At 55.4% G+C, this 15154-nt stretch overlaps 1 pseudogene across 1 annotated transcript in view; it reads left to right on the forward strand.

Annotated features, from left to right (window-relative positions):
- LOC144373870 (endothelin-converting enzyme 1-like) overlaps positions 1-15154 on the forward strand; it is a 58047-nt pseudogene that overhangs the window by 30010 nt on the left and 12883 nt on the right. The window contains exons 5-8 of the transcript XR_013433407.1: positions 7249-7370; positions 8387-8533; positions 9548-9613; positions 10564-10755. The product of XR_013433407.1 is annotated as an endothelin-converting enzyme 1-like (transcript). The remainder of the gene's footprint in view (positions 1-7248; positions 7371-8386; positions 8534-9547; positions 9614-10563; positions 10756-15154) is intronic.

The raw sequence follows: 15154 nt of genomic DNA on the forward strand, positions 1-15154 counted from the left end.
TTATGAAATCAAGGCAGCTGGGGCTCTTGGTGAAGGTGGGAACATGTACACAGGTGAAGGAGTCCTTGACTCACTCGTGCCTCGTGCTGGGGCACAGCTGCCACCAGGTAAAACCTGCCTGTCCTTTCTCCTTGACCCGGGCATTTCCTGGGTGGGATGCCCCTCAGCACCCAGTGCAGCGACAGCCTCCTGCTGGCCCCCCAGGGATGGAGCAGGGTGGTACTTGAACGTGGAGTGAAGGAATCTGCAGGCCAAGATGGCCAAGTCCCAGCCTGAGATGGCCCCGGGCCATCTGAGGCCACCAAAGGTGTCTTCCAAAGGGGGTGCCGCCTTTTGTTTCAGATCTGGAAGCTCAAGTGGCAAATATGTCTGTGGTTTCAAGGCTACAACTCAGGACAGTCCCTTCCCCAGAGCCCAGTGACACAGCTGGGGCCTTGGCAGGACCATAACGAAGCAGTGGGTGGTCCAGACACGTATCGAGGTGGGCTGGGTTCAGTGCCGACTCTCACTGCGGGGTCTGGGCCAGTCCCAGAGCCTGATTTTTCATTGACACACTGGCAACTGCGCTTCTCCAGGTTATAAAATTTAATGGGAAAATATGAGTAAAGAGCTCTCCTCAGTCTGCATGTGGTGGTTGCTCTTTGCGGTGGTAGTACTCTCATTCCTCACGTTAATCCCCACACAGGACTGTACAGTTCACAGAACGCTTTTGAACTGTCATCCCATTTTATCCTGTAGGGTGGAAGCTGGGGAGGTATCGTTCACCTCATTTGATAGATGAAAAAACTGAGGTTCAGAGAGGTCCTCAAGATAGGCTCATAGTTGGCCTGATTCCTGGTCCTGTGCCCTTTCCCCTGTCCCATGCCCTCTCCTCAGGTATAAGGGACAGACATAGCTCCCTTGTCACTGTGTTGAAGGGAGCACAGAACACTGAGGGCTGAAGGAGAGTGGGAAGGACACTGGCAGTTTTTGAGTGTCTGTTATGTTTTAGGCTGTTTATATCTACTGCCCCTTTAATTCTCATTAACATCCTGGAACTTAGGGATTATCGTTCCCATTTTACAGATGAGGAAACTGAGGCTCAGAAATGTGAAATAATTTTGCTAAGAACATACCTTCATTCCAGAATGGAGTGGGGCTGGTGCTCTGGGGGGCAGATAGCATCGAGGGGGGGAGGAAGAAAGATGGGCAATTAGGCCCAGAACCACTCCTTTTGCTTTGTGGTCAAGGGCGCTGGCCTCCCACTGGCCTGGAGCTGATTCTTACTGGGAGGACCTTAGACCTGTGCCAAGATTGGATCCATCCTGTCCTGTTCCCTGTACGGTGGCAGGGCTCATGAGGAGTGGCCTCCAGGCCTGGGCCGTAGCCTTACATCACCGTGTCCCTGAGAGTCCCGTTGTACATGGAAAGCTGCTCTGAGCTGGGCACAGAACAGCCGGCACCAGGCCATCAAACCCTTGACCCCAGGGCCAGGGGCTGATGGTATCAGGAGGCAGACCAGAGAGCTGCCAAGTCTGGTGGCCTTGGCCTGCGATCTTGGCCGTTGCCAAGTGACCTGCTTCTCTCCACTGTAGCTCCAGTCTCTGTGAAATGGAGGAGCCAGTGCCACCGGGAGTGAGGCTGCTGTGACACTGACTGGCACGTGTGGTTCAGAGGGCCACGCACAGGGCCTGGCACCCACCGGGGGCTCAGCAGGGCATAGGCGCCCTTCTTGGTGGGGTGGGTTCCAACCGGACTTCATCCTGACAAGCTGTGTGACTGCAGAGGGCCACCAGCCTCTCAGGCCTCAGCTCTCCACCTGTGAAGTGGCGTCTAGCTCATGTGGTTAATCAGGATGCTCTAAGGGAAAGAATCTCTGCTTATTTTATTTCTCAGGGAAGCACTGACGCGGACCTGGCTCCAGAGCAGGCAGTACAGGCACGTCCCCGCCACCAAGGCCTTGGGTTACTTCATTTTATTCCCATGGTACATTCAAGTAGGCACCAGTATATTCCCATTTTACAGATGAGACTCACAAAGACAAAAGAAGTGTATTTCCCAGGAAAAGGTAGAGCTGGGATCAGCTATGGGGCCTCAAAATTTCTGTCCTTTGTCTCCTGGCTCTCCTGAAGTCAGATTCCCCACCGACAAGCCCTGAGTGATGCTGCTCAAGAGTTTGGCTGAGCAGAGCCTCCGGCCTCACGGTTCCCATCTGCAGTGGCTGCTTGACCAAGCTTTGCAGGCCAGCCAAGCCCTGGCCTAGGCATGACTCAGTACTGGGATCACCTTCGCATCACACTGACCAGAGGCTTGGAAGGCACATCCTGGGGTCGCGTCCCCATCAGGGTTACTCCTGGGGATTAGTCTAGAACAGCCCCTCACCTGTGGGCCTCGATACCTGGGGCCTTGTTACCTGAGTGGACACTGGAACAAAAGAGAGTGCTCAGGCTCCTCTGAGGTCACCTGGAGCAGACTTCTTTCTAGATGGACAGAGGAAAAGATATTTGCAGTGCCGGCAAGGATAGCGTCCACTGGTCCAGAGGACAGCAACTACCATCCATGTGCCAAGTGAGCTTGGGCAAGCCGTGTGTTTCTTTCATGGGTGAATTCACCCCAGGCCCCTCAGGAAATCCAGAGACCTGGAGCAGGTGGGCTGAACTAGGCCCGGGGCCACTGTGGTGTGTCCTCCTTGCAGCCTGCTGGCTGGAGGGTGCGACCTCAGCTGTTCAGAACACAGGCGCCTCACTGCACTCTTGCCTCTCCCCCAAGAGACATACAAGCACTACCTTGTGGACTTAGGGGAGACAAGAGTGTGGCCTCACCAGTTACAGGGGCGCAGGCCTGTAATCCCAGCCACTTGGGAAGCCAAAGCAGGAGGATCACAAGTTCGAGGCCAGCCTCAGCACTTTAGCGAGGCCCTAAGCCACTTAGTGAGATCCTGTCTCAAAATGAAAAATAAAAAGGGCTGGGGATGAGGCTCAGTGGTTAAGCGACCCTGGGTTCAGTCCCAGGTACCCAAAAAAAAAAAAAAGTGTGACCTCACATCATCGTGGAAGCCAACAGACAAGCCCCTCACTCCTTAGCCTGGCCCTTGCCTGAGGCTTTCCCACTGTGCTTGGATCCAGTCTCTAGAGTGCCCCCACCCGGCCCTTCAAGACTCCTTCGACCCACTGCCTCTGTTGAGTCTTCCAAGGGCTTCTTAGGGCCTGAGCTGGTACTGCCAGGTTTACTCTACAATATCTACAATATCATATATATATATATATTTTTTTTTTTTGCATAACAAAAAAACGTAATGCAAGCTTGTAACAATTCAAGCAATACCGGGATCATAAGGAAAGTTCTCAGCCTCCTTCCTTCTATCCCAAACATCAATCTACACATGTACGCTATTCCAGCAGCATGAGATGTGTCCACGTCACTGATCTGGCAACGAATCAGGTCACCCTGTGTCATCACTCATGGTTTTGTTTTTAGGTTTCCCGCATTTGCTGTTTCATCCTCCTGCCCTCTGTGACAGGCTGTGTCTCTGAAATGCTGGCTCCGTGCGGGGCACATTCTGGGGACAGGGCTACTCTGGGGTCCCAAGGGCATAGAAATTGTTTGGCAGCCTGAGACCAGACCACAGAGTTTCCAACTGCCTGGATACTTCCTTCTTGGGGCCCTGAGTTCCAGAAACTTCCCCAAAGTCTCAGGGAAAGCGGGAGCTGATAAAGAAGGCGCCTTGTTCTGCAGGGAAAAAAAACATAAGGATACCATGTGTTGTTGCCATTCCTGGTGCCTGCTGCAGGCCAGGCCCTGCACCGAGATCTCGTGGACAGCCCATGGGGATTCAGCATCATCCTCACATTTCGGAGACAGGGAGAAGGTTAGGCCCAGGGAGGGGAGGGGAGGTGCCTGCCTGGGAGGGCAGAGCCCACAGCGGCTTGGGCTTCCTGGAATTTGAACCCAGGCCACTTAAGCCTCTCTGGGGACCAGCCACCCCTGTGTGGGTGTGGCCGTGTGTGTACATCTCATCCTAACAGTTCCCACTGCGGCTCTTACTAGTACCACACCCAATTAATAGGTGAGAGGTTGGGTAACTTACTGGAGGTCGCACGAGTCAGTGGCTGAGGCCCAGGGCAGAGGTCCACTCGGGGGTGTGGTAGAGATCCCCAGGTGTCTGAACCTGAACTTCAGACCGACGCTCTTCACTTACCACTGGTTCCCGGGCTCCACATTCTGGTAAAGGCAGTTGCTTGCCCAGGCTGAGGAAGCCTGGCACCGTTCCTGACACTCTCACCCCTCCTCTGCTGGCCCACGCCCCCATCTTGGCCCACCTGATCTACTCCAGTGGCCTTCACCTGGCCATCTTGCTTCAGCACTTATCCCTGGAGCTCTTGAGTGAGGAAGGAGAGGGGTGGGAGAATCCGGGGGCCCCAGGAAGCAGAGGTGGGAAGAGGATCCACCAGGGCTCCTGCCCCAACCAGAGCTGAAGCGGGGTCCAGGCGTGGTGCCCCTGGAGGGGGCGCAGCACAGCACACACCTGCATTTCCTCTCCATGCAAATCCTGGGAGGCACCAGCCCCATCACCCTCCTCCCCTGAGGTGACATCCTGCCTTGTTAAACACAGACGCCGAGCTCCCTTCTTTGAGCACATGTTGCTGAAGGCCTACTTTGTGCCTGTTCAGGTTCTGGGGACACAGGGATGACTAAGACACAATGTGGGGCGAGACAGCCCCACTCCCGCTCCATGTCAGCCTCCTCCTGCCCAAGCAGGGCTTCCTCTGGCCACTTTCCCAGGCCTCTCCCACCATCCTCTCATGGCTTCCGGCACCTTCTCTTCATACTCCCCTGTGTGGAATCAAACACTCTTGTGACTTTAGTTGCCATCTGTTCACCACTGGGCTGCCAGCTTCCTCGGACAGATCTGTGCATCTCCACACCCAGCCTGGTGGCCACCAAAAACCCACAGCTGTGGGAAAGCCAGTGAGTAGGATCCCAGGTTGCTGGAGGAACTTTGAGCTTGGTTGGGGAACCTCTCAACAAAGGAGAGAGGGAGGCCATGCTTGAAGGCAGTGTCGTTGACCTCCAAGTGCTAGGGAAGGAAGGGACAGGCAGCCTCAAGCTGGAACTCATAATGTGCTGTGATTAGCACAGCCAGGCTGTTCCTGGTGAGCCTTCCGTGGGCCTCTTATCTGGGTGGCCTTGGGCTCTGGAGGAGGGAGATGCCAGGCCCTCTAGCTGTGCACAGAGCACCTCCCCTAACAGTGGCCCTGGCATTCAGGGTCATGACTGGAGCCAGATGTGGATGGTGAGGTGCAGCTTCTGGGCCTGGCAAATGATGACAGTTCTCCTGCTTGTCCTTCCAAGAGCCTAGCTGCTGGGAAGGGAAAAGCATTGCCACAGAGCTGAGGCCACTGGGGTGAGGGACTCCCCTCTGCCGCCCCATGCTCTGCTTCCTGAGTCGGAGGTGTGGCAGCAACCCTAGCTTGGCCCCCTTTCCCTCCTTTGTCCCCAGGAAGCCTCACACAGGTGTCTCCAGAGCCCAGCAGCAGCCCTTGGTCTCCAGGGCAAGGCTTGCCCCTCCTTGTTCAAGCCCCTAACCTCCATCTCTCATTCAGGGCCTTCTCTTGGCTCTGACCTGTCTTCAGTCCAGCCCGCTGAGTGGCCTTTCCGGGGCTACCTCCCAGATCTCAGCTAGACTGGGCTTGATGCCCTCTGACCAGTGATAACCATGGTGCTATTTATGCCAGAATGGAGGGATGGGGAGCCTTCTGGGTTGAGAACTGGAGAAGCTGATTAAAGACTGGCCAGGAAGTGACTCGTGCCCTTGGCACCCAGCGAATGCCACACACTTTCCTTCTAGCAGCAAGCCCTTCCTGCTTCCTTCCTTGGCCCCACGCTGTCCACTCCCTCCACCCAGTGCCCTTTGCCCTGTTTCTACCTGGAGACCGCCTTTGTTTCTCTTTGAGACCCAGCTCCAATAGAACCTCCTCTGGAGGCCCCCCCACCCCCAGGCAGAGGGGGGTGCTTCTCTGTGTTCCAGAGCCTCTGTAGTGTTAAAGCACTTTTGTGTGCTGTGTTCCTTCCTTGGCACATCTATGTCCCCGCTAGACTATAAGCTCTTTGGGGATAGAGAGCAGGTCTTAATTTTGTGCCCAGAGTGCTGAGAATGTTCTGGAAGGAGCAACATAGGAGAGGTTCTGGGTAAAAAAAATAGACTGAGAAAGTATGGAAGCAAGTGGGGTTTTAGCAGGGTCCCATGCCGAAGCCTCCTGGGGTTGAGGACATTGTTGTCTGGCCCCAGAATACCCACAGTACCTGGCACAGAGCAACCCTTTGCTCTGTGTCCCATGGATGGATGGGTCGATAGAGGCCCGCGAGAAAGGTGCCTATGGAGGAGGTGGGTTTGGAGAGATCTTGGGAGAAAGCAAAGGAAGAGGTTTAAAGTCAGAGAGCAACTAATCTGAGAGAAGGACAAGTGGCCAGCCCAGGGTGGGAGCAAGCTGGACAGATGGACGCAGGGGCCAGGAATCTTACGTGGTCTGGAGTGGAGCTCTGAGACAAACATGCAGACCCAGAAGCCCCAGCACATAGTAGGTCCTGGGGACCTGAGTACTCAAACTCGTCAGGTACAGATGGGGACCTTCCGTGCTGTGTTCACACAGGAGGGTGGCCTTCAGCAGGCGGCTCTGGACCAGGGGCTAAGGACAGGGGTGATAGGAAGGGAGTCTGCGGGTGGGTGGGGGTCTGGGAACCAAAGAGGATGAGGTGCTGCTGGCCTGAGTTGGGGAGGGACGGGGAAAACAGCCCTTGGAGTCGTCTGCAGGTCTGTTGACTACGCCTGGCCCCCCGAGGAGGAAGCAGAAAGTCATTCACAGTGAATGAGGCCTTTCAGGCTTCACTCAACCCCAGTGTTTCTCACAAGGAAAGTGAGCTGTGATCTGAAGCCGAGACATGGCTCTGTCCCAGCACCAGGCAGGGGAGTTCCTGCCACACGTTGGCTGGCAGGGATGCAGACTGTCTTGCTGGGTGGGCCCGGGCTGCCATGCCAGGGACAGGTCCTCAGGCCTGATCAGCAGATGGGCAGAGACAGGGCATGCCCTCCTGATCTGCACCCAACTAGGATGGGGGCACTCATACCCGCTGGGGCTGGCTGCTCCCTGACAGCAGCTGCCCTGACGGCTTCACAGTGGGGAGCACCGAGGCTCCAAAAGGAACTTGCCTGGGGATCCCCAGCAGGTAAATGGGGGCTTATTCAATATCTGCTATCTCTTATCCTTCTAGAAAATTCCACAGCCAGCTTGAGTGAGGCAGAAAGGAAGGCCCAAGTATACTACCGCGCATGTATGAATGAAACCAGGATCGAGGAGCTCAGGGCCTAGCCCCTGATGGAGCTGATTGAGAAGGTGAGTCCCTGGGACACACTCTGGCCTCCCTCCTGCCGCGCCTCCTGCCAGCCCCTCTGGCTGCAGCTCTCAGGCCCACTGGTGCTCAGCCAGCCCACACCTCCAGCCTCCGCACCCAGCTGGAACACGCAGCCAGTCTGTCTGCCACTGCGTGTGCATGCACGTCTGTGCGTGGGGGGACTGTCTGTTGTAATGTGTGGGGTTGTGTGTCAGCATCTGTTGAGGACATCTAAGTGTCTCAGTGCATCTGCGTGGGCCTTGGGGACGATATTCACTGGGAATCTCTTCCTCTGGATTGCCACTTCCCTTTCCTCAGGAGGTGGGTTGAGTGTGCGAGAGGTGTGTGTTATTCCAGAGAAACCAACAGGGAGTCTTAGGCCAGCAACAGAGCCAGACCTGCTGGCTGGAGGCCTCGCCTTGCTCCTGAGCCCAGGAGAAATCTTCCCTCTGGCCAGGCTGCCTGGCACAGACAGAGATGGCTGCGGCTTTTCTGGCCACCCTTTGCTTGCTCAAGGGCTCGCCATCCTATCTCAGTTCGGGGAAGGTATTGCTGCAGGCATGGGGACTCTCCCAGTCCCTCCTCTCTGGCACAGGCCCCATGTGCCAGTGTGTGCCAATCCTGGAGGACCAAAGAGAATTTCTTTTAAGTCCCAACTTGGAGAGAGACCAAGGTAGACCCTAGCTTATCAGCCTTTTTCAAAATACAGAGCCTTATTTCCCGTAGTCACAATTGGATTTATGTCTTAATAGTAATCACGTTCGTGTGATTGATTGTCCAACAAATGAACAGCACAGGGGGCAAAGTCTCTGGGATTCACAGCTCATTTGTTAAGGTTGAGTCTTTGCTCCCTCCGTGGGTCTCCAGGTCACAGGTCAGAAGCCCTTTCATTTGCTCTGGACGCTCCCAGAGGTCAGATGACTGCTCCAGGGTCACAGAGCAAGTCAGCTGCAGAACCAGAATTTGCACACAGGCTCCTTACCACCTTCCCCTCCCTATCTGCTCTGCCTTCTCCCAGCTTGGAGGCTGGAATATCACAAGTCCCTGGACCAAGGACAACTTCCAGGACACCCTGCAGGTGGTCACTGCCCACTACCGAACCTCACCCTTCTTCTCCGTCTATGTCAGTGCAGACTCTAAGAACTCCAATAGCAATGTGATCCAGGTGAGCAGGCCTGGGCCAGGGAAGCAAAGGGTGTGGCCTCCTCGGGTGGAGGGAGACCTGCCCTGGGCCGTGGCAGCAGGCTCTGGTTTCTAAGCCGGGATTATTTCTGGCAGCCCCAAGCAGTGAGATTTTTACAGGCAAGAGACTATGAGAGGGCAGACTAGCCATCTCGGTGGGCAGCTCATCATGGGCCACAGAAATGACAAGTGATATCAACTCCTGGGCACAGCTGTAGCCACCTCTTTGTCCCCTCACTTAGCCTCTGGCTCTGTGGTGCTGCTTGGAATGCTTTTGGTCCATCTCTCCCACCAGAGCCTGCCCAAGGCTGAGGATCAGCACACCCAGGAGAGCCGATTAGGGGTCATAAAGGCTTAGTTCTCAGCCCAACTGCGCCACTCACTCACTGTGTGACCTTTACAAGCATCAACCTCACTGAGGTACACTTTCCTTTTCATCCTAATGAACTAAAATAGCAGCTACCCAGGTTGAGTCAAGGTGTGGCCAGAAGGTTCCAATGGTAGCCATCAGGAAGTGACCCTCCTCTGCCTGCCCCACTCTCAAAAACCCTGTACTGACACTGTCCTCTTGAATCCTCATTCTAGCTCCGAAGGTTAGGTGTTATCTCCCTAACTTTCTGGGCGAGGGACCTGGGGATCAGAAAGGTTAAGTAACTTGGGTTAAGGTTAAGCCACCTGTGTTGGCTCCTCGTCACTTGGGAAGGGTTTAGAGAAGTAGAGTGCATTGCTGAGACCAAGGGGTGTTTGAAGAGGAAGGAGGCTCTGTCCAGCCCTCAGAAGGGCCCAGGTCTCTGCAGCTGACCCCACAGGTGTACAGGAACGTGTCTGTGTTATCACTGAGTGATCCCATCTGTGACTTCGGCTACCGGCTTGTGCTCCTGCTCGGACCTGAGCTGGTCCTCAGTGCCTGGTGTGAGAAGTCCTGGGGCAGGCAGAGGCCACAGGAGACACACAAGCCTGCAGCAGGGCCTTCCTCTCACTCTGCCTCCCTCTTTAGGTGGACCAGTCTGGCCTGGGCTTGCCCTCCAGAGATTACTACCTGAACAAGACTGAAAACGAGAAGGTGAGTGGGACTTTGCAGTGGTTCTCCCACCATGTCCCCCACAGCATACCTGGGCAGGTCTTAGAAGCTGGGGGAACACAGGGGTATCACTTTCCTGATGGGCAACAGGCAGCCCAGTCAGGGGAGGGATGCCCCCAGGCTCGCTAGTTCATATGCAGGCACTGTGGGCACAAAGAGCAGGGGTTAGGTGTCATTTGTCCCCATTGTAGAGAGGTGCAGTAGCAGCCCCCACCATCTGAGGGTCTCAGACCTTTTATATACCTCACCTCTAACGCTCCCAGTCACCCCAAATTCACTCAGCCTCTCTGAACATCATTTGCTTTATCTGTCAAATGGATATTCATTTTACCTTGCCCTATACAGAGGAAGAAATAAGTCTCAGAGACAGAAGTGACCTGTTCAAAGTCACACAGCCAGTAAGTGGGGAGATCCAGAGCCACAACCAGATCACCTCCAACCCCTCACAGCTCTCCCTTCCCCTGCCTGGCCCACCTGAGGTTCACTCGCCTATCCACGGGGCTCGAGGTCCAGTAGGAGAGGGAGACATTACTTAACTGACCACCCAACTAGATGCCAACTGTATACATTGTGATCAGGGCAGAGGGAGCCGAGAAAGGACTTGATTCAGCTCTAGGGATGTGGTGGCAGAGGGTGGTTCAGAAAAGGTGCATTTCCAGAACAGGAAGATGGCTGAGGACGACCCGTGAAGGCAGGGCCAGAGCAGCAGGGGCCAGCCTCAGGGACCTATGTGTGCCCAGAGGCGGTGGGCTTTACCAGGAGCGCCACGGACACCAGTGAATACACACAGCGCCAGAATCCTCTCCAGAGCTGTTTTCCAGCATGTTTCCTGGGCCCCGTGCACAGGGCCGCAGCTGGGCCGGCCTCACCTGGCCCACTGGGCGGCAGGTGGCAACCACTGACAGACAGTTTTGGGGTGCTGGGTCCCACAGGTGCTGCCGGGATACCTGAACTACATGGTCCAGCTGGGGAAGCTGTTGGGCCGGGGAGATGAGGACACCATCTGGCCCCAGATGCAGCAGATCCTGGACTTTCAGACAGCGCTGGCCAATATCACCATCCCCCAGGAGAAGCGTCGGGACGAGGAGCTCATTTACCACAAAGTGACGGCCGCCGAGCTGCAGGTACCCTGTGCGCCAGCTACTGCAGGGGCAGGGCCACTGGAGTACACAGAGTCGGACAGGGCTCTTCAGGGGAGGGGTCATACCCACTTCATCATGACCTTAAAGCCACCCTTGGAAGGAGGTGTTTATGCCCAGGTTACAGATAGACTGGGGCTCAGACAAGTAAGATTACCTGCTGGTGGCCACAGAGTGCAAAGGGACTCCAGAGCTAGGCTTCTTCCCTCGCCGGGCTGCTTCGTGTGACAGCATTTCCCTAGCAGCTCCCAGTCATCCAGCACTGAGCACTGAGTAAAGGTGGGGTGTGGATTCCGACGTTGCTTCTCCCTTTGCTGAACAGGAGATGAAGAGACATGGTCAGGGCCCGGAGGCTCCTGAGGGCAGGGGTGTTGGCCCTGGGACTCAGGCTTGGCTCAGCTTTTGACCATGTCCCTAGGCAATATCCAGAGGCGTAACTGGGAGTCAGACCTGTACTTTCTGTGAAACTGGTGTGACTCACCGGAGACCTGCTGTCCCCTCCGTAGGTCAGCCTTGCCGAGGCTGCCCCCTGGTGGCTGCTGAGGCCTCCAGGGCCTGGGGTGGACTTCCTACTGCTTCCTTCTTTCTGGCCCGTGTGCTGTTGCTGACCCGCTTGTCCTGGGCCCTGGTGGTCTCCGAGGAATGAGCAGAGTGTTCCCACAGATCTCCCTGTTCCTTGCCCTCAGGCAGGAGCGCCTGGTGGCCCTTGCTGTTCTGCTGGGGCGGACCCTGCGCCTGCGGTGGGTTCCACTGCTGGTCGGTCTTCTCCCGGCTTCTCTCCCATCCTTTCCCTCTTCCTTCGAAGAGGAAGTTCCTGCCCTTTTTTCCTCCTCCATCTGACAGATGTATCAGGGGCCACTTGGGCCCCGCTTTCCTGTGCTTCTGGTCTGGTGGGGACACTAAGAAACAATCCCAGTCTCCCTGCCTAGTGCTGTGGGCGAGAGAAGCAGGGCGCTGAGGCCCGGTGGGGAAGGGCTGGGGAAGCTGAGTGTACACCTGCCCCGCAGGGACGTTGGTGTGTGCAGGGCCTCGTGGACTTCATTCTGGAAGTCGTGCTTCCATTGGGTTTCCTGGGTGAAGTGTGTGTCCCTCTGGCCCCAGGCACAGGGCTACAGCCAGCCCTGCTCCACCCTGGCCTAATGGGCAGCAGTTTGGGAGTGTTGAGTCCCTGGCTGACTAGATACCTGCACTACATGGTCCAGCTGGGAGGCTGCTGGGCCCGGGGGTTAGGGCACCACCTGGCCCCCGATGCAGCAGATCTTGGACTTTGAGACGCACTTTATCCTGAGGGCTGCGGGGGATGGGGTCTCTCAGGCACAGGTGCAGCCCATGCAAAGACCTGGGCTGAGGCAAGAAAGCCCAGCCTTCTGGTGGCACAGCTGCCCCTCGGGTTCCCAGGGAGGTTGGTGGCAGGGTGAGTGGTTTGCACGGGTTGTTATGGAGATCGGCAGCCTGTGTCGGGCACCATCTGGCACTGTTTTTCCGCTCTAAGGCCGGGAGGTGGAAGGAGATGCAGTTCGCCCCCCAGGTGCAGGGGGCCCGGCCTGAGCGCTCGCCTCACGGCTCTGACGTGGTACTCAGAGAATGGACATCAATCTGGCGTGGCCAGCAGGTTCTGCCCCGGGGCAGCATCTCCCCATTGCTTTCGCTCTCTTGTTTCATGGATGAAAGGAAAGGTCATAACTTCAGCAGGGGCTGAAGACCACACAGTGCCTGCTGGGGGCCTGGAGTCAGAAGGTCACACCTTGAGCCGTGTGGCCTTGGCAGATGAGGAGCCCACCCTGAGCCTTGGTTTCCTTCCAGGTAAAAAGCCCTTGCTCATCTGCTCACACCTGTTCTGTGCCGGAACAGAGACAAATGAGACACTGCCCCTGCCTTCACGAGGGACAGGGGCTCTTAACTCTTAAGTCATGGAGTCTTTTGAGAACAGCTCAAAAACTACGGAATGTCACCCAGGAAAAATGGACATGTGTGCATGAAAAAAACACACAGGCTAACATTTAGAGAAGTCCTGGACGCCCCCGAAACCTGCCTGGCCTGCTCGCGGGTAATGAGGACATAACGTGACGCAGAAGATGAGATTTTGTTTTGTAAACTGGCATGCGCCATCGAAAAGTAGCATCCCAGAAGTCAATATCAGTAGTGCTGTGCTTTTGTGATCAGTGATATTTCTCAGGTCCCTATCACTAAATTAACTTGAATCATTTCACCCTGGGACAGAGTGTCTTCTTCTCTGGTAGCTGGAGATTTGTTTTCTTCTCCTACTCAAGATGAATCAAGGAGAGGGACTCCAGGCTTACATATGGTTCAAGGCTAGACCTGCTGGAACAGAATGGTGTTCCAGGCTAGCCCCAAGTGGAGTTCGGATCCAGAGCCATGAGTCAGACCACCTTCTGCTGCTCTAGGGGTGGAGGGGGGCCTTCTCATTCTTTTCTAGGACCTCCCGTCCCGCAGGCTGTTTGGGCCTCGGCCCCATCCTCTGCCATTTCTCCTATAAAAATGAAGCCCAAAAGCACCCTCATCTTTCCCACTCCTCAGGCCTGAGTTGGTTGGTGCGCAGCGGTCCTCCTAGGCTGTGGGCATGGGAAGCAGCTCTTGGGCCTGCCTCTAGGGGATTTGAGTCAGGGCAGAGTGTCCTAGTCCATTAAAACTGCTGCATTAGCCAGGCGCACCTGTAATCCCAGTGGCTCGGGAGGCTGAGGCAGGAGGATAGTGAGTTCAAAGCCAGCCTCAGCAAAAAGCAAGGTGCTAAGCAACTCAGTGAGACCCTGTCTCTAAAGAAAATACAAAATAGGGCTGGGGGTGTGGCTCAGTGGTCGAGCACCCTGAGTTTAATTCGCCAGCACCAACCAACCAAACAAACAAACAAAACTGCCACATCCATGGAGATGGATCTTGGCACCTGCGTCTCAGGAGTTCACTAAAACAAGACACTGAAATGTGGACATCCTGCTGTCAGCACAAGCCTCTTTATCTCCGAGTTGTGAGAATTGCCCTGTCAGTACTCTGCTCTCCCAGAACGAGCAGGTTTGTGATGAGTAGTAGGGTTTTCCCCACCTGATGCCTCACCCTGCACCAGGGATCCGCCACCTCAGTTCATAAAGCTCTCGTGAGCCCTGTAACTGGTGACATTCGGTAAACTAACCCACTTTCCCAGGGTCTTTGCCACCAGGCCATGCATTCAGGTGACCCTGATTGTGGGACCCAGTTTGAAGGTCTCATCACACACCTCTGAATTCTGTGGCCACAGAAATGTAGAGATTGGCCTGAGGGTCTCCTGCCAGGGAGAGGGGAGGCTCCGGGCCAGGCTGAGAGGCCTGCGGCAGTCAGCTCTGGGGGCAGGGTCACTGACCCCATCTTAGGGAAAGGATAGACAGTGCCCAGAGCTGGTTCCTGCTGGGGACTCTGATATAGGCCTCCTCACGCCCAGCTCAATGTCACCAGCTCATGTCACCCAGCTCATGTCAAGGGGCTGTGCTGTCACCTGCCGGCTCGGGGCCCACTGTGCGCTTCTCTTTCCAGCCTCATGGGGGTTTGCCATCGGTGTTGGTGGGAACATTCACCCAGGGATGACGCCAGTCACCCCCTAATGAGAACTGGTTGATGACTTGTACCAGCACCATACCGCCTTTGGGAGCTGCCCCCGCCCTGTCCCCAGCCTCATCTGTCCTTTGAGATGTTTGTTCCCCAATGGATTAGATGTCCACTTAAACCCAGGAGCAGGGGCTGGGGTTGTGGCTCAGTGGTAGAGCGCTTGCCTTGCATGTGTGAGGCACTGGGTTCAAGTCTCAGCACCACATATAAATAGAGGAAGGTATTATGTCCATCTACAACCCCCCAAAAAAATAAAAAATAAAAAAATAAACCCAGGAACAATGGCCTTGTGGTGGAGCCCAGTGGTAAAGCCTGTGCTTAGCCTGCTCAAGGCCCTGAGTTCAATCCCCAGCACCCCGCCAAATACACCCAGAGACGAGTGCCTTGAGTTTTATTTAACCCCCACAGTAAACCATATAACCTCAGGAAAGTCACCTTCCCTGATCAGCAAACTCAGCCTCTGTGAATTGGGGGTCTTGTGACTGACTGCCTCTCCCAGCAGGCGGGGATGGATCTTAGGTGGCTTTGTGGGTACGGTTTTTCTGTATGAAGGGAATGCATTTCTCACTTCCCGTATTTGTCTTACATTTTGCCCTTTCAAGAGAATAGAGAGTGGAGTTTGAAATCTGACAGGCCCAGGGCCACTTTTGGAAGGTCTTAAGCGATGATCGTAATTTCTGGATTTGCTGGCTAATTCAGGTGCCCATCCAAGTGATTGACATGTAGAGGTATCTTTGCTAAAAGACTAGATATGCAGCCCAAAGCCTCGTGTTCTGTAAAACTACACACT

This window comes from Ictidomys tridecemlineatus, unplaced genomic scaffold (genome assembly GCF_052094955.1).
Source record: "Ictidomys tridecemlineatus isolate mIctTri1 unplaced genomic scaffold, mIctTri1.hap1 Scaffold_52, whole genome shotgun sequence".
Classification (NCBI taxonomy): domain Eukaryota; kingdom Metazoa; phylum Chordata; class Mammalia; order Rodentia; family Sciuridae; genus Ictidomys; species Ictidomys tridecemlineatus.